This window comes from Marmota flaviventris, chromosome 16, assembly GCF_047511675.1.
Source record: "Marmota flaviventris isolate mMarFla1 chromosome 16, mMarFla1.hap1, whole genome shotgun sequence".
Lineage (NCBI taxonomy): Eukaryota > Metazoa > Chordata > Mammalia > Rodentia > Sciuridae > Marmota > Marmota flaviventris.
In genome coordinates, this window is record NC_092513.1 from 71,918,457 (window position 1) to 71,945,417 (window position 26,961).

Below are 26,961 nucleotides of genomic sequence, written 5' to 3' on the forward strand. Positions count from 1 at the left end.
TGCAGGAGAGTGGTAACGCGGAGGCCCGCCCTCCAGGAACTGAGGCCGAGATGAAGGGAGGCCAGAACGCAGAGGGGCTCAGACAACCCAGGAGAGTGCCCCACAGCGGAACGGCACAGGCGGGCGTTGAGATGAACTCCTGGGGGCTCAGTGCTGTGGCTTAGGGTTCTTTTTCCCTGTTTTTTGGCAAATGTCTATCAAGTGCTACCCTGGGACAGAGGCTGTCTTAGATTTTGGTAACACATCAGAGAGCTGGACCAAATCCCTGCCTTCGTGGAGCGCATATCCTTTTGGGGAGCGCTATGGCAGGAGAGGGTTTGGGTGTGTCCCCAAAGGTTTCTGTGTAGGAAGCTTGGTCCCCGGGAGATGAGAGGTGGAGGTGCCTTTAAGAGGCGGGGTCTAGTGGAAGGTGAGTACGTCATTGGCGTGCTGCCCTGGGAACAGGCCACTAGAGTTCTCGCGAGACTTTGGTTAGCTCCCGCGAGAGTGAGTTGTTATAAAAGGGGCAACCTTGGCCCCAGAAGCTCTTCGGCTTCCTGTCCGCCTCTTGAGCCTGCTTCTGGGTTGTTCTGGCGGGAAGGCTCCCTTGGTCTCTCAGTGCCTCCTTGACTTCTGGCATAACAAGTCAGCCCCATTTTTACTGTCCACATCTAGAATTAGCCATTTCCTTAAGGATGGATGCCATTATTATTATTATTATTATTATTATATACACGAACTGGGAGATGCACTAATTTTAGGTGTACAGCTCAATGAATTTTACCATATGTGTACACTATGATGTAACCACTTATCAGCTAGCAAGTTCCCCAGGGACCCTGTGCATGTATTTCCTCCTCTCCCTCCCTGTATGCAGAGGTAATTATATGTACATTTCAGATCCTTATTATCCTACTCAACATTATGTCTGTGAGAGTCAGCTATATTCTTGCATATAGCAGTAATCATTCTTTTTTCTTCTTTTTTTCATTGCTGTATAATATTTCACTCAACTTTCGATGAGTAGTTTGGTTCTTTGTAGTTTTTGACTCTTGTGAATAAAACTGACATAAAGATTTTTTTTAAAACCATGTTTTATCGTCATAAGGATAACAACTAATAGTCAGATGGGGTTTTTACACTGGAATCAACTAATGTTATTCCATAGCTTTGTGGCTAGATGTTTGGATTACTCTATTCCTCTCACCACCTTTTGGGCTGTAAGAACTGTGTGCATTCCTCTTGCATAGAAATAAGTTACTTCTCCACATATCCTTGCTCACCCTGCGAAAGCTCACCATGTTCTTCATCAGCAGGGAGTAGTTAGTTGAGATCCTAACTGCCATTTGTGACTCATGCACACCCGTGGAGTGAGCAAATGAGCAGCACTAAAATAGAAGTGAATGCAGACCCCAGGGGAGGCACACGGTGAAGACTCCCCAACAGATAGTGGCTCCAGGGAGCGTGGGGCCTCCGGGTTATGACGTTCATTCCTCGTGACTGTGTTGGGGGAGGCTTCTATTCTGAGGAGCATCCTGGTCCACTGAGTCTTTCCATGGAGCAATTTGAGGTTTATAGTCAGTGACATGGGAAGTTCCTCTGGGAGGACTCTGACACATCCCATGTGCCCACTGGGGTTGAGACTCAGGGTGTCAGAGCTGGAGCACCCGGCTGCAGACTTGAGCACGCACACATCCCTCCCCATCCTTCTGAACATCCCTTCAAAGAGCCAGAAAACCACTAAAACCCACACAACTATCAAAGCAAATATAGTTAAATGAAGAAACAGTTTCCATTTTGGAGAAATAATGCCGTGACATCTCTCTCCTTCAGGTGACGTGAGGACGAGGAGTTTTGCCTTAGCCGCCCCTCACTGCCTCACAAGGCAGCGAAGCTCTCCAGTTTCACATCCTCAGAACTGTGGAACGGTGAAGGTCCCTCCGCCCCTCTCCTCTGAGTTCATGTTGTATATGCACACATGCACACCCAGGTACATAAACTCACATGCACATACATACATACACTCACACATGTGCAAACAAATACGGATACCCACATACGTACATGTAGGTATGTATACCTATACATCATGTATGCACACAAAGTATGCCATGTGCATACACACATCTTCAAATTTAGTGTTATTATGTTAGATAGTTTCCTTGCATTCCTAGTTTCTTGACTGAATATTGGATGAAAGGATGTTGCGTTTTTTCAAGTGCACTTGCTGTCTGGGTTGAGATGCTCATGTGTTCTTCCTCTTTCTGCTAATGTGATGTATTACGTTGATTGATTTTCATGCGTTCAAGCCTAACATTCCAGGATTAGAATCTACTTGGACAGGGTGTGTAATTCTCTCAAAGTATCATTTAATTCAGTTTGCTAGTATTTTGTTGAGGATTTTTACATCAGTATTAATCAGGTAGTTAATCAGTATTAAATCTGTAGTTTTCTTACTAACTTTCACATCAGGGTAATGGTGGCTTTATAAAATAAGCTCAAAAGTCTTCCTGCTCTTCATTTTTGTTTTTTGGAAGAAGTTGAGGAAAATGGTTATTTTTCTCTTTAAATATTCAGTGGATTCTCCAAAAGAGCCAGTTAGTTCTGTCTTTCTTTGTTGGGAGTTTTAAAAATATGGATTCCTTTTCCTTTTTGGTTATATGTGCACATATATACATGTGCCCACATAATACAACTGTATCATATAAATGTATCAAATGTGTACACACATATATATACTCAGCTAATGCTGCACCCAACTATGAAAATATGAACGCTTTTCCTTTAACACACAAAAAAAGACAAGGGTGCTCACACTCATCATTTCTATTCAGTGTAATACTGGATGTTCCAGGTGAAGCAATTAGAGAAAAATAGGAAACAAAAACCACCTGGAATATAAAGGGAAAAATATATTTACCTCTGCAGATGATGTAATTGTGGATGACGTGATATGTAGAAAACTCTAAAAATTCCTTCAGAAACTATTAGAACTAATGAAGAAATTCAGCCTAATTTCCATTGCAAGATATAGAATTAGCACACAAAAATGCATTGTGGATCTATACACTAACAACAAATAACCCAAAAGGCACTTAAGAAAATAATCTCACAATAGCATCAAGAAGAATAAAATGCTTAGGAATAAACTTAACTGAGAAGGTTAAAGACTCAAATGATGAAAACTAAAACATCACTAATCATGCTACTTAATGTGATCTGCCAATTGACTACAATCTCTTATTGAAATTCAAGTGGCATTTTTTGCAGAAATAGACTAAAACAACCCTAAAATTCATATGGAATCTCAAAGACTCTGCAAAGCAAAGCATTCTTGAAGAAGAACAAAGTTGGGGTCCTCACACTTTTGATTTTAAAAATATTATAAGGCCATGTTATTTGAAGTAATGTGATACTGTCATGAACCAAATAAACATAATAACAAGTTCAGAAATAAACTTTCATATATTTGGTCAAATGAATTCAACAAGAGTACCCAGACCAAACAACTGGGAGAGGAGAGTCCCTTCAATAAATGGTGTCAGAAAAGCTGACAGAAGAATGAAGTTGGACCCTCACCTTATGCCACAGACAAAATTTACCACAGATTACAGATCTAAGCATAAGTCCTCAAATTATAAAACTCCTAAAAGAAAGCAAAGGGAAACGCTTTGTACTATTGGGTCTGGCAAAGATTCCTTGGATGCATCACCAAACTAACAGGCAATAAAAGAAAAAAGAGAAAAATGAAACTACATCAAACTTACCTGAAGGTAAATTGCTTCTCCATTGGTTTATTTATGCACAACACTTCTACTCTTCTTCCGACTTCTGTACCTCTCCCCTCAACACCCCCCACCAATTATAACTAATAAGAACATCTTATGAAGTCACCAAATGTCCTTCAGGAGCAAACAGAGGAACAAGACGGATGACAGAATGGGAGAATATATTTGCATATTCTATCTGTAAAGGATTAGTATGTAGAATATATAGAGAACTCTCACAACCCAGCAACACAAAGCAAACAACCCATTAAAAATAAACCAATGAATTAGATAGATATTTCTCCAAAGAAGATCTACAAGTAACTGACAGCCTATGAAAAGACGTTCCACACCAGTAATCATTAGAGGATGAAAATAAAATCACAATGAGATAAACTTATGTAGGGGGGGGATGATTACTATCAAAAAAATTAATAAATAAACAAAACAGCAAAAAACAAATGCTGGCAAGGATGTGGGTAAACTGGAATTCTGGTAGACATGTAAAACAGTGCAACTGCTTTGGAAAATAGGATGGGATCATGAAGAGGTGTTTACACACCCATGTTCGTTGCAGCATTATCCACAACAGTTTAGAGTTGGAAGCAACTCAAAGGCAGGTGAAAAGATGAGTAAGAAAATATGTTACCTATATAGAGTGGAAAATTATTCAGCTTTGTAAAAGAAGGAAATTTCTTATCATCCTACAATGAAACTCTACTAAGCAAAATGAGCCAGTCACATGAAGCCAGATAGTCCAAGATTGCATGTAGGTGAGGTATTTAAAGCAGACAAACTCACAGAGACAGAAATTAGAATGTTGCTTGCCAGAGGATGAGGGGAAGGAGAACTGGGAGTTGTTCAATTGATAGAAGTTTCAAGTTGCAAGATGAAAACGTGGGTTGCACAGCCTCATGCACATAAAGAACGCTCCGGAACTACTTAACAATGGTGGAGATGGCAAGTTTCCTCTGTGATTATTTAATCACAGTGAGAAATAGACACAGGAAGTCGTTGGACGTAAGGGAGGCAGGCACTGGTGTGTCACCAAAGTCCATGAAGACAGTGACCACCTTGCTTCAACCCACTTGTCTGACTCTGTGCAGATTTTAGCAGTGATCGTCCTGTCTCCTGGGCCTAACCCTGGTTCCAGGGGCTTGGGCAACAAGATGCTCTTTGGGAAAACCAGGGCACCTACAGGAGCAGCGTGGGCATTATAAAGACATTCTGTTGAGAAATATTAAAAAACAAATTCTCTCTGTACTTGGAAACCCCCTTGCCTTAAAGTGAAGCGCACTCAAGATCAATATGCAATCTTGTATTTTTTCCTCTTGACTCTCTGAAATCCCCAGATCTGTCTTGTTTATAATTCCTTGTGATTTGCATCTTGTCTTTCCTCCCCAGGCCCAGCCCAGGCTCAGCTCCATGCACCAGGAGACCTGTTCTGGCTGCTTCCTCCCCCAGCTGCCCTGGTGACTCTGCCCACTTACAGCAAGAGCTTAGTGTCAAAGAGGCATTTGGACGTGTAACAGCCACCGTGCCCCCTTTTTTACTACCTTCAACTTTTAAGTGGTTTCTAATTCTCCCTGGAAGTTAAGGTTCCTAAAGCCGTGGATGAGCTTCTGAATCCATTCGTCACTCATAATAGACTGAGTTTTCTGTCATCCTCTGGTAGAGTGTGTCCCATTGATAGGCTAGCAGGTGTAAATTGTCTCTCCGTTGATTTACTTAGACATCACACACGTACTTTCCACCCCTCTTCAGACCTTCTGCACTCTTCCCAGGACGCCCTCCATGAAGTATAACCAACAAGAACATCTTCCGATGTCACCAAATGTCCCCCAGGAGTGAATTTCCCCTCATTCAGTACTACTGGGTAAATGATTCAGCATTAAGGTGCTTTCCAAAGTGTTTTTTTTTTTTAATTCAATTCCTAAGCCTTTGCTTATATCATCCTTCTTCTTAGGGCTTAGGACCATTTTCTTTACCTGGGCAAACCTCTGGGAAGCTGAGCCAGGCCAGACCATGGAGGCTGACCCAAGGTCCAAGATTGGCGAACACAGGTGAACAGTTCAGATCTTCTACGTTGGATTCTTATGACAGCAGAACTCGACCAAGGCCTTGCTGTTGATGTCATTAGATTCGTGGTATTTCCAGGGCTGCGGCTTGGTCTTGCCTTCCTGCATCCAGCACTGTGACCTCTTTCCTGTAGTTGCTTTGAGGCTCTTGTTGGAAGTGGCCATTCTGTGCTTGACCAGTCCATCTTCTCTCTTTGTAGCCACCACAGCCCCATTCTACAGCCTCCTCACCCCCACTTAGATTTCAAGTGCCTTGGGGCCAGGAGCTATGTTCTATTCCACTGTTTGATTACATAATTTCCTCCATGGAATAGGGGCTGAATCTATATTTTATAAATTGAGGAAACATGAAATAAAGTACCATCTTGTAGAATCAAGAAGAGCCCTGTGTTATCAGCACTTCGCACTTACCACCCTCTCTGCCGATCACTCACACCTGTGTGTGCACTGACGGGCGACGGAGCTGGGGTCCTAGGATGGGTAGGGTGTACTGGTGTGTTTTCACTCAGTGGCCTCTGGGGATCCTGGGAAAGTCGACCTCTCATGAGCAGATATTTTCCTAAGTGGAATAAGGGAGCATTGTCCCGATTCTTAACATGATTGTGAGAGGCTTCAAATTATGCTTCAGAGTCTAAAATATATTTATCAGCAAATATGAATCAAACTGATGTCATGTAGGGGTCTCTCTGTGCTGGTAATTCCTTCCAGAGCTGCAGGAAGGTCAGTTTTTTAGGCCTTCAAGGGCTCTTTGCGTCCATAATTTCAGCAATACCATGGCTGGCTCCCTGTTGAGGATTGGAACCGATCGAGGACCTTGACAAAGAGAAACCCATAGAATTAAGAAGACAGCATCAAGCTTACAGAGTTTGATAAGGTAGAGATCTGCACGATGAATTTTTATACATCTTTTGGCACGTGTTTTTCCACTTTTGGAATCAAAATCAAACAAAGAAGCTTTTCAGGAACAATTTTAAGGGTCTGGGGCTGTAGCTCAGTGGCAGAGCATTTGCCTAGCATACAGGAGGCCCCGGGTTTGATCCCCAGCACCACAAAAAGCAAACAAATAAAAAATGTTAACTTTGAAGGTATTTGCACTTAGGTTCTGAGGGGCAGAATGAGCCTGCGGATGATGAAGTGGGCTTTCCTGATTGCTCAGGACCCCAGAATCATGGGGAATATTTACAGATGCCTGTATTCACTGCTCTCCTCTGAATAAATTTTATGTGCTTAAAAAAATGCTTTTTGAACAATCAACCTGCAAATTTTTACCATGAAGCGATAGCATATAGCAAAATAGTGACACAGGACTGTCACCAGTTTCAGGTACTTGAACATCTTTATTTCGATGAATTTCTCCTCTTGAAACTGCCTCACCGAGAACCATTTCCTTATAAAATTCACTTACCTGCCTGATGCTCAGCCCAGAAGCAGCCGTGAAGTGATCTTTCATTTACTTTTTTTCAAGATTAAAAATCATAGCTTGAAGGTGTTTTTACTAAATGATGTGAATAATGCTAGGGAAAGAAGTGGCAACTAGTATGCTTTTAAAAATTATTCCACAAATGAGACCTTCTATCTTGTTGGAACTATTGACCCACTGTTAATGGATGACTATATATTCTGGGTTTTATATTGGGACAGGTTTTAGCAATCAATATTCTAGAAATTATGAGACTGATAAACTCCTTGAGTATCTGTGTTATTGAAGAATAAAGCAAAATAGACTTCAGGAAAATAAAAGGGATAAACAGACAACTGTTACTATACAAATCCTTCATTTCCAGGGAAACAGTTATTGCTCCCAGGATTACGGAAGAACACACTATTGCCAAGTGTGTCTGATGAAACTTGCATTTTTCTGAAGCCTACTAAATGGGCAATGTACTAATAAGAGTTGCCTCTTGAATGTAACATAAACTGTTAAGGTGTTAAGGTCTGAAATGTTCTTTAAAATTTAGCTGTTAGAATCAATCTTTTCTGCTTAAGGATTTTTGGTCAACAAATTGTAATTATATATACTTATGAGGTACAATGTAATGTTTTGATATACGCATAAAATGTGTCAAGATTAAAGCAAGCTAATTAACATGCTGTCACCTTGTTTACGTAGCATTTTTTAAAATGGTGAGACATTTGAAGTTTACTTTTCTAGTTATTTTGAAACATATATCACTGTGAACTATAGCCCCACCACTCCACAATAGATGTCAAACCTGTCTCCTGTCTATTTGGAACTTCGTACCCTTTGGTTGGCAGTTCTGCATTCCCTCTGCATTCCCTCCCTCCACACTAACTTTCTTAGATTCCACGTGGAAGTGAGGTCCTGTGGTGCTTGTCTTTCTAGTTAGGCTTATTTTACTGAGCACAATGCCTTTTGGTTCCAATCGTGTTATTGCAAATGACAGGATTCTCTTTTTTTCTTTTATATGACTGAATAATATTCCATTGTGTGTGTGTGTGTGTGCATGTGTGTATATACCATGTTTTCTTCATCCATTCATCTGCTGACAAATACTGAGGTTCATTCCTCTTGAGGGCCACAGCTGAGTTGGGAGGACGCATAGCATTTTTGCCAGAAAGGAGTGGTTGAGAGGTGACGCCAGCAAGCCATTGAGATGATGATGGTTATGTTAAGCTGTGTATTCAATTGTATATTAGACCCCTGCTGTCTGCCTTGGCCTGCTACTTTGGAGTTCTCGAGGGGATTTCTGGGGAGTTGGCGTTGGTTGGGGAAGTGCCGGAGGAGGGATTTCCGGTTGTGTGGTGTTCCTGGAAGGGCCACGTGGGTGGTGTTGGCAGAAAGCGTGTGTGCAGTGCCGGTGAGAGTTGAAATAAAGTAGTTGCTGTTTGAACCTACAAGGCTTTGTGGCGGCTCGGTTATTTGTGCCCAGCCAGACTGTGGCACATTCCATGTCTTGACTATTATAAATAGTGCTTCAATGAACATGGGTTGCATGTTCATGGTTGAACATGAACATGGGTTGACATAATGTTTACCTAGTGGTGGGATTTCTGGATCACATGGGAGTTCTATTTTAGTTTTTTGAGGATGTGTGATACTGTTTCCTATGCTGGAATTTACATTTCCACAAACAATGTACAGGTTCTCTTTTCTCTGAACCCTCTCCAACACTTTTGATCTTTTGTCTTTTTGTGGAAAGTCATTCTAGTAGGTGTGAGATGATACCTTGCTGTGGTTTTAATTTGCATTTTCCTAGTGATTAAGGATGCCGAGCATTTTCTCATGAATCTGGAATTGGTCATATATCTTGAATTGATTTTCTCATGAATCTGGATATTTGAACAGCATCAAATATAGTCTTAAATACTGTAGCATCTACTGACCTGTAGTCATTCATTGGCCTATTTTAACTGATGTGAAAGTATTATTGTTATTTTAAATAAAAAACAATAATATTTAAATATATGTATAATGCTACTACTATGACTAATGCTAATTATTCTTCCATTGCTTACTAAGTTTGCAAGCTGTTAGCCCCGTATTAGAAGGCAGTGGAGGTAAACCTTGATTTCTCTGATTTATTATTTTTGTCTCTGGAATCTCCAGTCATTTCAGAGGATAATTTAGGGGAGCATTTGCTTGATTTTAGCCTAATATTATTTGTAACGGGTCAAGTTGACTCTGTTACTTCAAATTTTGTGACATGTTTTTGTAAGATTTGAGAGACTTCATCATTTTGAAACTCAAAATCCTGAGAGATCATTTTTAGTGGTGAAGTTTTCCAGGAAGACATCACATGGTGTTTTATTAACAGAAAGACATCAAGATGGATGACTGTCTTCTTCTAATCAATGCCAGAATTACAGTTTAGTAAGAGTCACTGAAATTGCACAGAGAAATTGGGAAAACCACACAAAACGCAGAGCATCACAGCCAATTAGAGACTTTGGGGAATGGGCCTTTGGGAAAACCAAATCTTTCTAGTAACAGGTTTTCCCATATGCCTTGGTGAGGTATTATTTGAGTGCGAGGGAGAGAAGTTCACTTAGCCTGGGATAAAATGTAATAGTGGAAGGGCCATGTGCTCTCTCAGGTCACTCAAAGGCAGGTGGCACCACGGAGCCTCAAGTGGCAGTAGAATCGGCAACTTGAACTCTAGGGTCTGGGTCCTCTCCAGCTCCTTCTGTTCTGCCCCTTTGAGGGCTCCCAGGGAGGTGGGCCTTCGCTGGGGAGAGAGGATCATAGTAGCTCAGACTGGGTCAGGAGCCCTATAGTCCTAGCACGTGTGTCTAAGGACCTAGGTCTGGGCCCTTTCCTTCCCGGGGGTGTGGGAGCAGCCTCTCTGAAAGGCACTGGCCACATTAGCATCTCAGCACTAATAAGCCATTTGGGTTAGCCAAGCTCGCTTGCTTACTTGATAGTAATAATGGTTAATTTTTTTTCTAAATTACATTCTAAACGCACCAGGGGAGTGCTTAGAAAACAGTTCAGACTTTTTGCACTAATATATTCTCATGCTGACCTGGTACAGCAGCAACTATCAAAGCCAATCATACTCTGGGGGATGGTCTGTGATCTAGAGTCATTTTTTTTTTTTAACTTTCCTTCTTTGCTCCTCGCCATTATCCATCACTATGATCACTTATGTACTTTTCCATTTTACACTTTTTCCTACTTTTTTGGCTTGGAAGTCAAGGAATTCCTTCCTATGATTAAATATCATGTAAGGATAAATAGTTTTTGTTTCTTTCTTTTGAGAAAACATCAGGAGCTGAGAGCATGAACATTTTCCAAGTGTGCTGGTCGCAGGGCTTGTGACCCCGAGGTGCCTGCTTTGGAGTAGGCAGAATAGAGGAGGTCTGGCTACCCTGGGTTCTGTTCCCAGGCTCCAGCATTTAAGCACATGATTCCCTTTAGTCGATTGCTTTACATTAAAGATTTACTTCCTCTGTGGGTTTGGAAATTGTTTCTAAAAGCCGGCTTTTGGGTCCACATATGTAATTTTCATGAGCCTGTGCTGACCTATCTGTCTGATGGTAACGGAAACAGCAAGAAAAACCAAATGTCGGTGGTCACGTTTTGTTTTATTCTCAGGATCGGCAGAAATTCTTTTGACACTATTCACCAGTTTTTTCTTCAACTTGCCTCAGATTTCTCTTACCCTTTGCATGGATTTGTGGAGGTGCTGTCCTGATATTTTCTCTGTGGGCCTCACTGAAGTCTCACTGAGCTCAGGGCCCTTCTTAGAGACCCTCAGTTGCTGTGTGCTTAGCATCTTTATGATGAGTCTGGTTTTGTTTCATGCATGAGCTTCATTGGCAGAAAATCATTATTCCTTATTTCCTTGCTTAATGCTTGGGAGACATGGGCTTGGCCTTCTGCGCTCCTGAGTGGATACTTGAAATGAGTCAAATGCATCTGCTTTAAGTAGATATTGACTAAGAGAAATGAGGGAACACCCTAGATACTCAGCCCACATTGAAGTCTTTGTTCCTGTTCTTTGTTTTTTAATAGCATATTATTTATTTGGACAGATTGGGACTCCTGTACGTGTTTAAGAATTTCATCCCAGCCTGGGTTTGATTCTTAATAAGCATTTCACATCTGTCTTTCACTGGAATTTCTACTGCTCTAATTACATGGGTTGTTTAGCAACCATCTTATTTGCAGTATACTCAACATGTTTGCTGCATGTCTCCTTACTCCAAACAACACTTGTAAATCACAGCTAGGAGAATGTCAATATCTGTAATATTTTCAAAGTCATTGCAAACAAAATGAAAAATAAAATTTGAGGGCTCAAAAGGATATTCAAAAATATCTACTGCAGTGTCCCCATTTGAGTGAAAGAAACTGAGGCCCAGAAATTCAAAGATCAGGAAATGCAACTAGTCAGTGGTATGCCCAGAATTTAGTATGTCCCTTAAGAGAAGATTCAGGTTCTTGGAGGTGACTTGGGGCTAGAGGCCATGGGGTACTGTTGTCATAGAAATATGAAGATTCAGCCTAGGGGAAAAAAGAAAAAAAAACCCTCAAGAAGGCTGAACTTACTGGGTTGACAGAAATAGCCATGATACATTTGTTTGGCTAATACCATAAACAGATTGGATTTGTTAAATGTTTTTGACATTTTGTCTTCTATATTCTTTCTCTCCCTCCTCCTCACATCCATCCTGTGATTTTGCATTTTAGATCTTTTATGTCTGTTTGACAGTGTTGCCTTTTGATATTTGACTCATAGAGGGGATTTTGGAAGCATGACCTGGCTGTGTGGTCTTCTTGGCCTGGATGTCCTCTGGCCCTGTTTGGAAAAATAGCTAAAATAATCTGGCAAGTGTCTGTCTGTCTGTCTGAATGAATCCCAGTTGGCTTAATTAGTACACTGAAGTCCTAAGAACCACTCCAGCTACTTCTTATGGAGCCGGTGACAGGCAGGAAAGGAAAACATGTGCAGCTTTGCCTGAAGTGGACCTTCGCCATGCCGCTCAGGTGAAACCTGCAGCCAACAAAAAGAAGTGTATGATTTCACGGAAGGAAGGACAACCACAACAGGATATGTGGCTGCAAAGATCTTCCTGCAAACCAGGAAAAAGTGTGGGACTAAGTTTTTTCATAGCATTTGCTAAAAAAATAAATTCAGGTTCACACATTTATATCTTGTTTCGACACCGTGCAAAACACAATCCCGGTGCTTATGGGAGATATGGCCTTCCCTGGGCGCAGCTGCCACAAAGTGGCCGCACCATCCAGCTGAGCATTTATGATTGTGGTGATGAGCCCATTGCTCTCTTTCCTCAAGAAGGCAGATGAGAACCCAGCATGCCCTGCTCACCTCCACCTCATGGGAGTTCCCCTCCGACCTCACTACCGCTGGGAGGTGAGGTCCCCATCGCCCTCGGTCACCTCTCCAGATCCTTGTTCTGTGCTCTCTGGAATTCCTGATCAACACCATCTCCATGTATACTCCTTTCCTTAGACCTTCTCTCCAATTTCCTGGTGCTCTCCAACCACGTGCCTTGTGGCTCCTTCTGACCATGTGTCCTCCTTCCCCTTCAGAAGCTGTGGCTCTGTTGACCTTGGTTGCCACTGGGCAATGTCACCCATATCCTGTGAGTCAGGGTTCTCCAGAGAAACAGAATTGATAACAGACTCTCATAGCAAGACAGGAGGGACTAGGCATGGTCATTACAGCCCTCATTTCTATAACTGGTCACGTGGTGGCAACTGGTATAATGACCTCCTTCCAGTACCCATTCCGTATCTGTTTCCTTCAGTGAGCACCTGAGCAGGCCATGCTCTTTACCTGTCATGGCGACCCAAGCCTTCATTTCTGAAGCCTCTGGGCCATGGTAGTCCTGCCTGGATTGGATAATTAGTTTGTCATCAACCTGATCCCAGGATATGGTAGTGCTAAGAGACACCCTAGGAGGGGGGGTGGTTTCCTGTATTGCAGACACATTGTCCCTTATTGCTGTCAGCAGAGCGATCTCCTCTTGTTAGCCAGGCTCCTTCAGTGACCTCCTCCTGGGCCTGTTGATTCAGGGGCTCAAGGAGCTGGAATTCACCGGGTGGAGCCTCCACTTCCAGTCCAGTAGAGTTATCCTTGTGCCTTCTGGTGGATGCGCTCCTCCTGCGGTGACAAGGACACCGGGTCCGCAGAGCACGAGACTGTGGGAACAGGAAGCAAACGTGCACATGGGGCAATGGTGAGTGGTTCCCAACAATGGCGCAGTAATGCAATCCAACAGCCCTAATCTAAGCAGATTTCCAGCAGGCACTGAGGAAAGTTCTGAAAATCTGAAGGCTGAGAAATCCCACCATCTGCCACCGGCAAGCTGGAGACCAGGGAAGGTGGTGGTTGTTCTCACCTGAGTCTGATCACCTGAGAATCGGGAGCCCTGATGGTGAAAGTCCTGGTCTGAGGGCACCAGACCAATGTCCCAGCCCAAGCATCCGGGCCAAGAGTAACAGTTCTCCCTGGCTCTGTCCTCTTATTCTACTTAGGCCCTCTATGGACTGGATACGGCCATGCTGGGGAAGGTCCTATGCTTTACTTGGTTCCCTCATTCTTCTGGAAACTCCCAGACACACCCAGAAAGGTTTAGCCAGATACGGGGCATCCCGTGGCCCAATCGAGTTGGCTCCTAACATCCCCCATCACACCCATGCTCTTTCTACTGTCCCCTGCTCCCTCTGTGACTGAAGCCTTCAGTGGGTCTCCTTCTTCCTTTCATATTGATCTCGGCAAGATCAACATCTGGGTGGATAAATATATAATAACTGCCCCCCCCCCGTAGGTCTTATCTCTCAAAGCAAAATTTAAAATGTTACTTTGCAAATTTTGTGGCTTTATGGAAATCAGTAGGCTGAGCTATGTATGAAGGGAACAAATCACATATCTGAGAAGTCTAAACTTAATAATAATTTAATTTTAAAATTCAAATTTGAAAAATTACACAAATCATGGATTGAGCAGCAAAGTTTAATTATTTTCTTTGCTCAAAAAATAGATTGCTGGGGCTGGGGTTGTGGCTCAGCACTTGCCTAGCATGTGTGAGGCATTGGGTTCGATTCACAGCACCACCTATAAATAAATGACTAAAATAAAGGTCCATCAATATCTAAAAAAATATTTAAAAAAATAGATTGCTTAGTTGTCTCACATCTAAATAATGGCTGACCTGTAATTTTTGTTTTAGTCAGGACATTTAGATCAAGTACTGGTAAATAAACAACTTCAAAGTCTCTGTGGTTTGAAATAGTAAAGGACTCGTTCTCATGCATGCTGGATACTCAGTCAGGACAGACAGGGGGCTCTGTTCCACACGGACACTCAGGCGTCCAGGCTGGCTGGGCTCCACGCTCTGGGCAATGCATCAGGAGGGATTCAAGGTCACTACAGCGGGGATGAGACTGGAGAACCCACACTGGGACTTCATACCTGCCTCACTCTTGCTCATACTTCTTTGCTCAGAGCGAGACAGTCATGAGACCCTGCTGAATGTGAAGGGCAAGAAACGCAGTCTAACCTGTGCCTCAGTAACACCTCATGCGGTCTAACTTCAAGCCTCTCTAGTGTTCTGTGAATTGCATTCACGACATATGCATAGGAATTAGTATAGGAATAAGTGGAAAAAAGTGAGTTGATCAGGAGGAGGGAGTGGATTCAGAGCCTCGGGCGCCTCAGGCTGAAGGTCAAGACTGTGATATCAGAAAGTATGTGTAAAACAATCTCTCCTGGGGGAGACATGTTCAGAGGCTCTGATGCTTCACCAGTTGGTTTTAGGGTGGTTCCTTGAGCAGTTCTGCTTTGTCCTGAGGAGCAACTGCACTGAGGAGTGTGAGGCTGTAAGGCTAAGGACCAGAGGGGCGAATTTGAAGGTAGAGTTGAAGGTCAGCACAAGGAGGTGGGATCTCTGGGAGTGACCACCAGGGAGCCCCTGCATCTTCTGTGCAGAGGAGCAAGGAGCTAGGAGCCACGTTAAGGGGGTGAGGACTGGATAGAGGGGCTGGTCTGCATTCGCCTCTCCTGTGACATGTTCTTAACATCTTAACCATGGGCTGATGTTTAAAGAATATAAATGAGAAAGATGTTGGCCAAGTACTTTGAAAGCTTCAGCTACTTAATACAAAGTGTGATTTTTATTGCACATTGCCATTTGGGATTTTGAAAGATTAATCTGTAACTAACTTTCACAGACATATTGCAATGATGTTTTGAAGGAAGAACTCATATTTATGTTACACCCATTGGAATGAAAGTCCTTCCCTGGTATGTGCATTCTAATTTCGAGGAGGGATGCGCCATTTCTGGATTTCACTCATTTGCTGATTTCACTGCTTGCGGATTCGTCTCTGAGAAATGACTTTTAGAGTGAATACCGTTTCTTCACGTCCTCAGAATTATTCCTGGACCTGTTATGGTACTCTGGAAGGGCAAAGCCTAGAGCAATCTTCCTGCTGCCAGAGACCCCAGGCATTTTTTGTCCAGAAGGTTTCCTTGTACAATCAACCTTGATGAATGTACTATTGCGCCTTCTGAAAACTATTGTATTTCCTTCCAGAGAACCTAAGGTTGCTGACTGGTTGTTGATTTTCATTCACAAATAGTTTAGAGTTACATCACACACCAAATGTAAAGGGCTGCGTCCACAGAAATGCCAGCCGTCCCTAACTGTGGGCGCCTCAGACCAATTGAGCTGTGTCTGAATGTGTTTTATACTTTCATGAAAACAGAAGATGTCTTTGCAATCTTGGTTAGTAGGTTTTTACCCTCAGGCTTTGGAAAGAGGGAGGGAGAGGGAAGGAGAGAACAAAAAGAAGAAAATAGAATAAGGGAAAATTGGTTGAGTTGTGACAAGCTATGAGATTGTTAATGATAGTGATATGGAGTTCGGTTTTGAAACTTAGAAGATCTCAGAATAAACTGGGAGAGGCTGGTTCTCCCCCAGTTGCTCATTTATGCCATAATTGGTATTACCAATAACGTGTGCTAGTGTATTGATTTTTGTATAGTTTATTTTCCCTGTGACAAAGGATGTAAATTTGAAAAGTGACAGGTGTGGATCATTTGGGGACACTGTAAAACCCTGGTCCAAATGGGAATCAGGCCCATTTGTCTCATTATTGTCATCATGGTTTTCAGATCCTTGCATGTAACCAGATCCAGACTTTTAAGTGAGCTCTATACTAATGATACCTGCTTTGAAAAAAAGAAAAAGAAAGGAAAGAAGAATAAAAGAAAGAGAAAAAAGAGGCCTAGCAGTGCAAAGTAAAAATCAATACATCATGATTCCCATTTATTTTTTGGCAGGGATATAGTGAACATGCTAATAATTTAAAATTATCTGGGTCAGTATCTGATGTATTGAATACATCACCAAACAATGCAGAGGCAGCAGCAGAGTAGAGCTAGAAGCCAATTAACACTTCCCCTGTGTATCGCCACACATGCGTATTGTTAGGTTGTGTTTTATGATTCATCTGTGGAGGCCCTTTTGTGATCTGGGTGGTGGTGGCACTGAAATACATCAGTGAGGATTTTCCCGTGGAGCCCATGGTGTGTGCCACAGTGCACAGTGAATACCAGTGATGGATTTTGTTGAGGAGAAAGAACAATCTGATAAGAAATAAAATGAACTGATAAGTATTTTCTCTATATATGTGTATTCGACAGAATTCCAAAAATGACCTCAAGATTCTACACCCTCATCCCCAGGCCTGTGAACAGAAGGAGTTAACACTTGCATGGCTGTGTTATAGCATATGACACAGTTGACCTTAACATAGGGGAATTATCTTGGTGCGCCTAACCTCATCACATAATTCCAAAGCAGGGAGTTCTCTTTGGCTGGTAGGAGAAGTCAGAAAGACTCAAAGCATCAAGAGGACTCAATATATATGTGTGAGAAAGAATGTGGGTTGCCAAGAGAGGTACAGTTTGATGGCTAGAAAGGAAATGGGATCCCCATCCTCCAGAGGCAAGGGACTTAATTCTGTCTTTAACAAGACTGAGCTTGGAAGAGGACCTTGAGATTGAAGTGTGTTAGTCAGCTTTCTGTCACTATAACAAAATACCTGAGATAATTAACTTATAAAGAGAAAAGGTTTCTTTGGGCTCACAGTTTCCAGGTTCCCTGAAAGATTAACCCCATTTCTTTGGGCCTGGAGTGAGGCAGCACATCATGGTGGGAGTGCATGGAGGAGCAAAAGTACTTGCATCATAAGCCTGGGAGCAGAGGAAGGAAGGGAAAGAACCAGAGCCCCACAATTCCCTTTGAGGCAGCACCCCAATGACCTAAAGACATCTCACCAGGCTCCATATCCCAAAGGTTCCACCACCTCCCGATAGTGTCCCAACAAGGAACAAGCCTTTAGCATGTGGACCCATGGGAGACAATCAGTATCCAAACCCGGTGGGAACATAGCTAGCTCCTGTCTTGATTTCGGCCGTGTGAGATCCTGAGCAGAAGGCCCAGCTACTCCAACCTGGAATCCGTGCCATTACCATAAAGACATATGAGACAGTAAGTGGGCTTTATTTTAAGCCTCCTAAGTATGTGATAATTTGTTATGCAGCAATAAAAAACTACCATGATGTGTCGGTTCCCGTATTGAACACAGTAAACTTCTCATCTCCACTTTCCCTTTCTAGCCCCTCCTTCTGTCCGAGCAATATCATTCTCTATGAAAGATATATGAAATTTCTTTTAAAAATAATTTTCCTTGAAATATTAAAAGAATACTAAATATCAACAGCCCTTCATTATGAGTCAAAGGAGCCGTAGCCAGAGATGTAAAATAATGACCTTGTCTTGCTCGGCTCACAAAAGTGTTGTAGTTGTTGGGCCTGTTAAATGTGGCCCATCAAGTTAAGTCAGTCAAGTCCTTAAGAGATCTCCTGCCTACGGTCAGGCTGGAGAGGTCACACCGAGGAGGAAGTAAACCTCCACACTCAAGGTGACCCGCCCAAAGTGACCAATGGATTCGATGGCAGAAATGTGGGGGTGACACGCCTGGCTGGGGGGCTGGCCTTAGCCCTCATGAGGAGGCTGTGTCTTCTTGCCTGACCCGATGATTTGGTATGAAAAGGGAAACTCATGCAAAGACTTGGTTCCCCTTTTCAAGAAACAGTAGAAACTGGGCATTAATGATGACCACGCTGAGGTCCAGGGGTCCAGAAATGGTCACGACCGTCTTCTCCCCAGTGCAGAAGGGGGATGCCACTTGCCCAGTCTCCTGCTGCTGGGGACACAGGGGCAAATGGAGGATAATGCAAAAAAAAATTGCTTCTTTGTTCAATGCATCTCAATGCTCAGTTTAATCTAATCTAATCTTCTCCTCGCTTGCTTACTTCCTGTAGCTAATCCAGGCACCTCTAAGAGCAGGTCTATGGCCCAAGCGCCCCTCCAGGAGACAGAGCTGTTATTAACGGCAGGGGAGCAGGGTTTGTCCGCATGGCTCATCCCCTGGACCGATCACTTTCTCCTAGGATCTGCTTGATTTTTACCTCCTTTGGAGGTAGAAGAGGCTTTGATGGGTAGGAAGTGCAGTTGCGTTTTTGGTTCATGAATTTCCTTCCTGGTACCCAGCCTCTCCTAGACCATGGCTAGAGACAGAGAATCCCTTGCCTTTCTTAACTCTGGATTGTTTGAGTTAATCAATTTATTGATTGAAAAAAAAAAACATATATATATATATATATCTGGTTAGAAAGCATTTTTTAAAAAAACTTTTCACTTTAACTGCGACAAAGATGAAACGTGGTACCTACTGTATCATTTCTTTGGGGGCCCAGGACCATCATCTCCTGATCTTCTGAGTGTCTGATTCCCTTCTGGGTTTTGTTCCCTCCAATGACAACAACGAGCTTTCTCTATAAAAGGCCATGTTTGAACGTGACTGTAACCATAGGCAAAAGTTGTCTTCTGAATATAGAGGAGTCCTAGAAATCAATGCCTACTCTTTGAGTATCACTAGTGCAAGGGTCCTAAGTGTCCAGCCTCACCTTACACAGGCACAGTGCAGAGCTTGAGATTCACATTCATGTGCTTTATCAACCTACAATAGACGCACAAGAGCCCAGGTCTCTGCCCGAAAATGTCAGCCATGGAGGCAGGTGAGTGTCCAAAGGAAAACCTACCAGGGAAGTTGGGCGGGGAAAAGCTGGTGTCTAGGTAGCTCTGCACTGGGAACTTTAGCTTTAGAGCCGGAGTCATAGAAAGGCAGCCAGGCATATTCATAGAGTGAATACTGTTTCCAGAACATACTTTCATTCCTTCCTACATTTGACTGTTGACACTCAAAAATCAGAAGTAAAATGACCACCTCAAAAGGAGGCAAAAATTTTGCCTTGATAAAAGTAGATATTGGGGCTGGGGATATAGCTCAGTTGGTAGAGTGCTTGCCTCACATGCACAAGTTCCTGGGTTCAATCCCCAGCACCGTGTGTGTGCACATACACACACAAAATAGATATTGGTTGTCTCGCCTGACGTGAATCTATTCGGCTCTGTCATTAGTTTATCAGACTCTTGGAAGAATAGACTGGATGCGTGCAAATGCTGAACACAACTATGAGGATCTGATTACCGGCATTTTGGAGGTTGGTTCTTTTGGGGATCTGGGATAGCGTGAGAGTGGGAGACAGACCCTTTCCAACCTACTCCCTCTTTTCCTAGTCCAGTGGAAAGTGACGAACACTGAGAAAGGATTCTCCTTGCCCCTGACTATGAATCAACGGCAACCTGTTCACACGCCCTTTCTTTTGGGTGCTGCCTAAGGTGAGCTTTTGTTTTTCGGGATTGGGTGCTTTTGCTTAGGTAAATCCCATCCTGGTGGCCTGGTGTGGAGCCCTGGGATTGCAGGTGGCCCTCCTTAGCCAGCTTCACCAATTTAAAAATGGATGAAGGTAGCTGGGTGCAGTGGCGCATGCCTGTAACCCCAGCAGCTGGGGAGGCTGAGGCAGGAGGATCATGAGTTCAAAGCCAGCCTCAGCAACAGTGAGGCGCTAAGCAACTCAGTGAGACCCTGTCTCTAAATAAAATACAAATCTTTCACTTTCAGTCTGATTTGTGTCAAAGGTGAGTCCAAGGCACTGCCTGAGGTCCAGGCAGTGGATTCTGGCAGATCTTACAAGATGGAAAGTGGGGACAGCCTGGTGGCTTGTGCCAGATACAGCCCTGGGAGCGTTTCTGGTGGAGAACGTTCTTAGGGCTTCCTTCCCTTTTCTTATACCTCTATTTTGCCCAGATCAGTTAACCAGGTGCTTCTTTCATAAAAGGAGTTTAAACAACTCTCATCAAGTGCAAGCTCTGTTTCAGGGTTCGTGAAAGCCGCGTCTGTGCGGGGTTGCTCCTGTCTCCAGGGCAACCAGGGTTTTAGGTTTTGTTGTCATAGAGACCTGGTAATTCCCAGGCCAGGGATGGCAATCCACAGGCCAGTGCTGGCAATCCATTTCTCTAAGCCCATGAAAAATGTGTATTCAGCACACTAAGGGACAGAGTGCGGGTGATATGAGGGGGCTGGGTGGCTATAGTAATGTCACAGCCACGATCCTTCCCTTACGGTGACATCCCACTGCTAGCCACCAGTTCTGATGCCCTGTTCTTCGGGTGGTGATCTAATGTGATCGTAACACCATGTGATTGGATTGGTATTGAAAGCCATGCTGTAGTGAGTGCTCATGGCCATTCTAAGCTTAGCCATGTGCTATGTTCTGATTAGTCTCTCCAGAACATTCTTCTTTCTGTGGAATTAATGATTGCCCTTTTTCGTCTCTATGTTTTGTTTTCTAGGTACTTATAACCAATATTCAAATGAAATTAGTCTTTAGCGTGGTTTTTCTCTAAAAACAGAACCTAGTACAAAGGTCTGCGTACATCTAAGGTGTTTGGGAAGAGATTTTAGGAAGCACTAATGAGCGGCCCACAGAGCATGGGAGAAAGAAAAGCCAGTTTAAAAATGGATAAAGGAAGCTGGGTGCAGTGGCGCATGTCTGTAACCCCAGCAGCTGAGGAGGCTGAGGCAGGAGGATCACGAGTTCAAAGCCAGCCTCAGCAACAGGGAGGCACTAAGCAATTCAGTGAGACCCTGTCTCTAAATAAAATACAAAATAGGGCTGGGGGTGTGGCTCAGTGGTCGAGTTCAATTCCTGGTATCCCCTCCCCCCTAAAAACTGGATGAAGGATCACTTTGGTGAATGGGGTTTGATTACTGCCAGGACCTTATGGAGAAACTGCGTGGAATGTGTTTTGGGATTGTCCACTTAATGGCTCCTGTCCTCCGCTGGACGCAGGTTGTCCCTGGGGAGTGCACCCTCTCACTTCCCAGCTCTGCAGGTCTGAGTGTGGTGTCGGGTTTTGCAGGTGTCCTGAGAAACCTCAGCAAACGTCTCTGCAGAGAGAAGTGGGTCAGTGAGGTGGGCACAAGCTCAGGAGGCACCTGCCTGGCTGTGTAGGGTTTGGAAAGGGGAGCTGGCGGTGAGACTTGGGGCCATGTGCTGCGCCTGACTTCTGCTTTGAGCGCCAAGTTCAGGTGCACCTGAGGTCACTCCTTCCTGAACTGTGGGCGGGAGCATTTGGTCTCATTCATGTCCCTTCTGATGTTTTCTATGCCTGGTGTAACCTAAGAGAGTGGCAGGGAGCTGTCTTTTCTCCAGACCTTCCTGCTCCGGTTTTCTTTTGTCCTTGTGGATGTATCGTGTGTTTTTGCAAAGACAATCCCTAATTGTCATTTCGAGAGTGAGTAGAATTAAAGGCAAGCTTCCTCTGCTCTGGGGAACCCACGTGCCCCTTCTCAGGGAAGGGAAGAAGCTCTGTGCTTTCTACCTCCCAACCGAGATCTGGATGAATGGATGAGTGGATCCCAGTTCCACATCAGGTTGGTCATTGGGTCTAAACAAACAGAACCAGCCACCTTGATAGAGGACTGTATTGCCAGGGCATGCGCGGTATGCTTTTTATTTCTGTACATTATTACACCTTTGCAGTAATATTATACGTGGGATTTTATATTCTTCACCTTCAGTTTGCATTCTCTGTGTTTTCTTTTCTGCATGACTTTTAAAAAGTATTTTTCATCCCTCTTCCATCCCATTTCTACTTTTTACATCCTTCTCTAGTAAATGACGTCGACAGTCTGTGATGACCGTCTGATAGCTTTCTCTGAGCCCACATAATCCTATGTTAAACTCACACAGTTCCTGCCCAGGGACTGAGTGTTTGGAAAACACATTCTATGAGAGTTTTTAAAAGCTGTTTTATTGACACGTAATTTTCCATTTCATAATATTTACCCTTTAAAGTGAATAATGTAAATGTAACGTATTTGAAGCATACTTATAGAGTTTTGAAACTATCACCACTATCTAATTTTAGAATATTTTCATCTCTAAAAGAAACACCTTACCCCTTAGCAGTCACTGCCTATCCTTTGACCCGCCCCTGGCCGAACCCCCCCCAGTGGATACTCATCTGCCTGCTCATTCTGGACATTTCATATCATTCACTGGAATCATGCAAGCCATGCTCTTTTGCGACTGGCTTCCCTCACTTACTACAGTGCTTTCTAGATGTACTCATGTTGTAGTGTCAACACTGAGTTCTTTTTCAGGGTTGCTTAACATTCCATTGTATGAATATACTACATTTTAGTAACCCATTCATCAGTTTTTGGACATGTGGGTTGGGTCCCCTTTGGGCTAATATGAATAATGTGTTATGTTTTGAAAATCAGGAAGTGTGAGTTCTCCAGCTCTGTTCTAGATTGTTTTGGCTATTCTCAGTCCTTATCATTTTATATGAATTTTAAGATCAGTTTGTCAATTACGCAAACAATCCAGTTGGGATCTTGAAAGAAAATGTGTTGGATTTGTAGATTGTTTGGAGAATACTTTTTGTCGTTTAACAATATTAGCTCTTTCAGCCAGTAAGCCTGGGAGCTTATTTATTTAGATCTTATTTAATTTCTTTCAGTAATGGCTTGTTGTTTTCAAGCACAAATCTTGCAATTCCTTTGTTAAAGCCATAGCTGAGTGGGTTTTTAAATCTTATTTTAAATGAAATTATTTTCTTTGTCTCATTCACCATGTGTTCATTGCTACTATACAGGAACGCAGTTGGTTTGTAATATTCATTTTTCCATCATTTGTGTTGACTTGTTTATTAACTCTAATAGTTTTCTTGTGGATTCTTCTAGATTTTCGGTATACAAGATCATATGATCTGCAAATATAGCTTTACTTCTTTTTTCAATCCAAATGCCTTTTGTTACATTTATTTGATTGATTCATTTGGCTAGTCTCTAAAAGGTGATTATTATTATCAATTATTTTACTAAAGAAATGTACTATACTCACTTTACCACAATAGTTTTGAACTACATTTTCATATTAATATCTGTTTATCTTCTAGTTTTTAGATTTCCTTTTGGCCTGTGGGGCACTGAAACATATGTTTATTAATATTCAAAATTTTCAAAATTATCTTTGTGTTGTTTTATCGCTTTCAAGATTAATTGGCCCCTTGTCAGAGAATATCAGCAGATTTTTCATCATTTGAAATTTGTCGAGACATATTTTCTTTTTATAATTGCTCTGCCCGTGTTTGAAAACGATGTCTTTTTTGGCAGCATGTGTCTGGGTCAGTTTCATGTTGTTCAAATCTTATAAATCTGCACCTAGTTTCTTCTATTAATTATGATAAAATGTGTTAAAAAGAAAAATAATCACAAAGGAAGCTTTTTCTCATAGTTCTGGGGATTTTTTAATTTATAAGTTTTGAGGTTAGGTAATTAGGTGCATATGTGAAATTAATTGATAATAGTAATTGCTTTGTCTTCCTGATAATAACCTATTCACACCAACTTTTATGGTCATCTTCCTTTTTTTTTTTTCCTTTTCTAGACTAGCTTACTGGTGTGTTTCCTTGTGTTTTAAATCATCGGCTCTTCTGTGTCCCAATGTCTCTTATCCATCTTCTGTACGCAGCAGTGAGTGGGGTTCTGTGTTGTGTTGTGAGAGTTTGTTCATTTTCACTTTAAATAAATGCTGTTCAACTAAATGTTATTTAAACGAATATTTGGTTTTAAAATTTTTAATTTTTAAATTTAAATTAAATTTAAATTTTTTTTATCTAATGCTTTATTTAAAGCATTGGCTTAATTGATTTAGTTCATAATTGTCCTGTTATTTAAGACAGTTACCAATATGTGTAGATAGGTGTCCCTCTACCATCCTGTGTTCATAGCTTCTCCGTGTTGCTATTTCCCTATCCTTATCTTCTCTCCCCTTATTTATATTTCCTGATCTAATTACCCCTTTTAATTTGGATGTTGTACACTCATTTTTTTTTTTCATAACATAGAATCCATGTTTCCAGAGAAACAACAGGGACACAGACAGACAGACAGACAGATATGTTTCTTATGGGGAACTGGCTCACGTGGTTATGGAGGCTGAGAAGTCTCAAGATCTGCTGGAGGCCAGGTGGAGGCCCAGGGGAACCAACAGGTAGTTCCTGTCTGAGTCTGAAGGCCCGAGAACCAGGTCAGCGGATGGTGTAAATTCCAGTGTGAAAGCCGGCAGCCTCACCACCCAAGAAGAGCCGCTTCTCAGTTCAAGCGTGAAGGCAGGGAGAGGTCACCTGCCTGGGTCATCAGATAGGTAGAAGCGGCCTCACTGAAGGAAGGGCCTGCCTTTTGGTCCCATCAGGCCATCAGCTGATGAGTTGAGGCTCACCCACATTAGGGAGGGTGATCCACTTCCCTGGGTCTGTTGATTCAAATGTCAATCACATCCACAAACACCTTCACAGACACACCCAGAATAACGTTTGACCAAATACCTGGGTGTGCTGTGGCCCAGTTCAGCTGACACATAGTAAGTATCACACTTAATTGATTAGAGTCTATGGGTTAATTTGTATTTTTACTTCATGCCAAATAATACAAAGGTCCTGGAACATTCTTAGATCTTATTTACCTTCTTTCTACTTTTTTTTCCTTTTGCTTTTTTATCGTTAAAATTTTATTTTTTCAATCTTTAAAATCCCATGCTGTGATGTTATTCTTTCGTATTTTTTTTTGTGACAAAAATATACGTAACATTCAATTTCTTATTATACCCATTTGTAAGCACACAGTTCAGTAGCATAAAACACATCCACAATGTGAAGTCACCATTACCCCGTCTCTGCCCAGATCTTTTCCTTATCCCCACATGAACCCTGCACTCATAATCGATAACCCACTTTCCCTCCGCCCTTATCCTCTAGTAAGCTCCCATCTAGTCTACTGTCTTCATTAAATTGCCTATCCTAGGCACCTCTTAGGCATGGAGCTATACAACTTCTGTCCTTCTGTGTTTGTCTGCCTCATTTCACTGAGCAAAATGCTGTCAAGTTCCTTTCACATTGTAGCATTTGTAAAAATTTCATTCCTTTCCATAGCTGAGTAGTATTCCATTGTGATACTATAGGTTCTCTGCCCATCCATCTCCTGATGGACACCTGGGCTGATTCCACCCTTGGTATGCCGTGGATAATGCCGATGGGAACATTGGTAAGCAAATCCTTTTTTAGTCCCACCTTTGGTGGCCAAGACGCCATTTCTCATTGAATGGTCTTGGACTCCTTGTCGCAGTCCATTGATCATATGGAGCGAGTTTGTTTCTAGCTCTCTATCCTATTCCATGGTTTGTCTGCCTGTTCTCATGCCAGGACCATACTGTGCCACCCACGTGGCACGCCGGTGGTGGGAATGGGGTTCTCCGGTGTTACTGTGAGGGACCCTTCTAGCAGAGCAGAGGGGAAGGTCATGTGCATTGGGCGGTCTGTCCCCTAGGAGAGCCATTGAAGTTCCCATGGCTGTTCTCTCCCTGGCTTCCAAGCCACAGAAGGTCCTTGTGTGTTTCCAGGTGACTTCTTGCAATGCTGCTCTAATTACTGTAGTTTTGTGTTACGTTTTAAAGCTGTAAGCAGAGTATTTGAACTTTCTTCTTCTTTCTTCTAGGATGTGTTGGCTATTTGGAACTCCGTGGCAATTCCGTGAGAATTCCAGGCATCATTCAGTTTGTTTTTCACCAGCAGCTAAAATGTGATTTCTCTCTTGCTGCTTCTGAGAATTTATTCTTTATCTTTACTTTTCAGAATTTTGCTGATGATATGTCTTGACCTGAATTTTTTTTATTTCTTCATCTTGTTTGGGATTGGCTCAGCTTATCAAATCTGTAGATTTATGTTGTTTGTCTCATTTGGGAAAAATTCTGCTTTTAATCCCTCCAATATTTTCCCCCCCACTATCTTTTAATACTCCTTTGGTATCCCTGCTGAGAGAAATGTTAGATCTTTTCTTATAAACCCACAATTTCCTGTGTCTTTGTTCCAGTTTTTCCCAGTATATTTGCTCCTAGTTCTTCAGTTTGATAATTCCTATTTTTCTACCTTCAAGGTCACTGATTCTTTGCTCTGTCCTCCCCTTTCTGCTGTTGATCCTATTCATCGAGTTTGTCTTTGATTATCACGTTTGGGGTTCACAATTTCCACTCCGCTTTTCTTTGATACCCCATTTCTTTGCCAAGACTTCTAATTTCTCTGCTGAGATTTTCAATTTGTCTTAAGCATGTTCATATTTTCCCACCGCATCCTGAATATCAAATACAATCTTTAAAGATGACGTC

At 42.5% G+C, this 26,961-nt stretch overlaps 2 long non-coding RNA genes across 3 annotated transcripts in view; both read left to right on the top strand.

The window, feature by feature from the left end:
* The window catches only part of LOC139702151 (uncharacterized), a 158,735-nt gene that overhangs the window by 56,550 nt on the left and 75,224 nt on the right, over window positions 1–26,961 (top strand). For both annotated transcript variants that reach the window (XR_011704749.1, XR_011704748.1), the window contains exon 2: window positions 1,813–1,907. This is a non-coding gene — a long non-coding RNA (uncharacterized lncRNA). The remainder of the gene's footprint in view (window positions 1–1,812; window positions 1,908–26,961) is intronic.
* Window positions 5,152–26,957, top strand: LOC114104747 (uncharacterized). The gene is made up of 4 exons (XR_003584885.2): window positions 5,152–5,622; window positions 5,713–5,809; window positions 19,967–20,068; window positions 26,295–26,957. It is a non-coding gene; the product is annotated as an uncharacterized lncRNA (long non-coding RNA).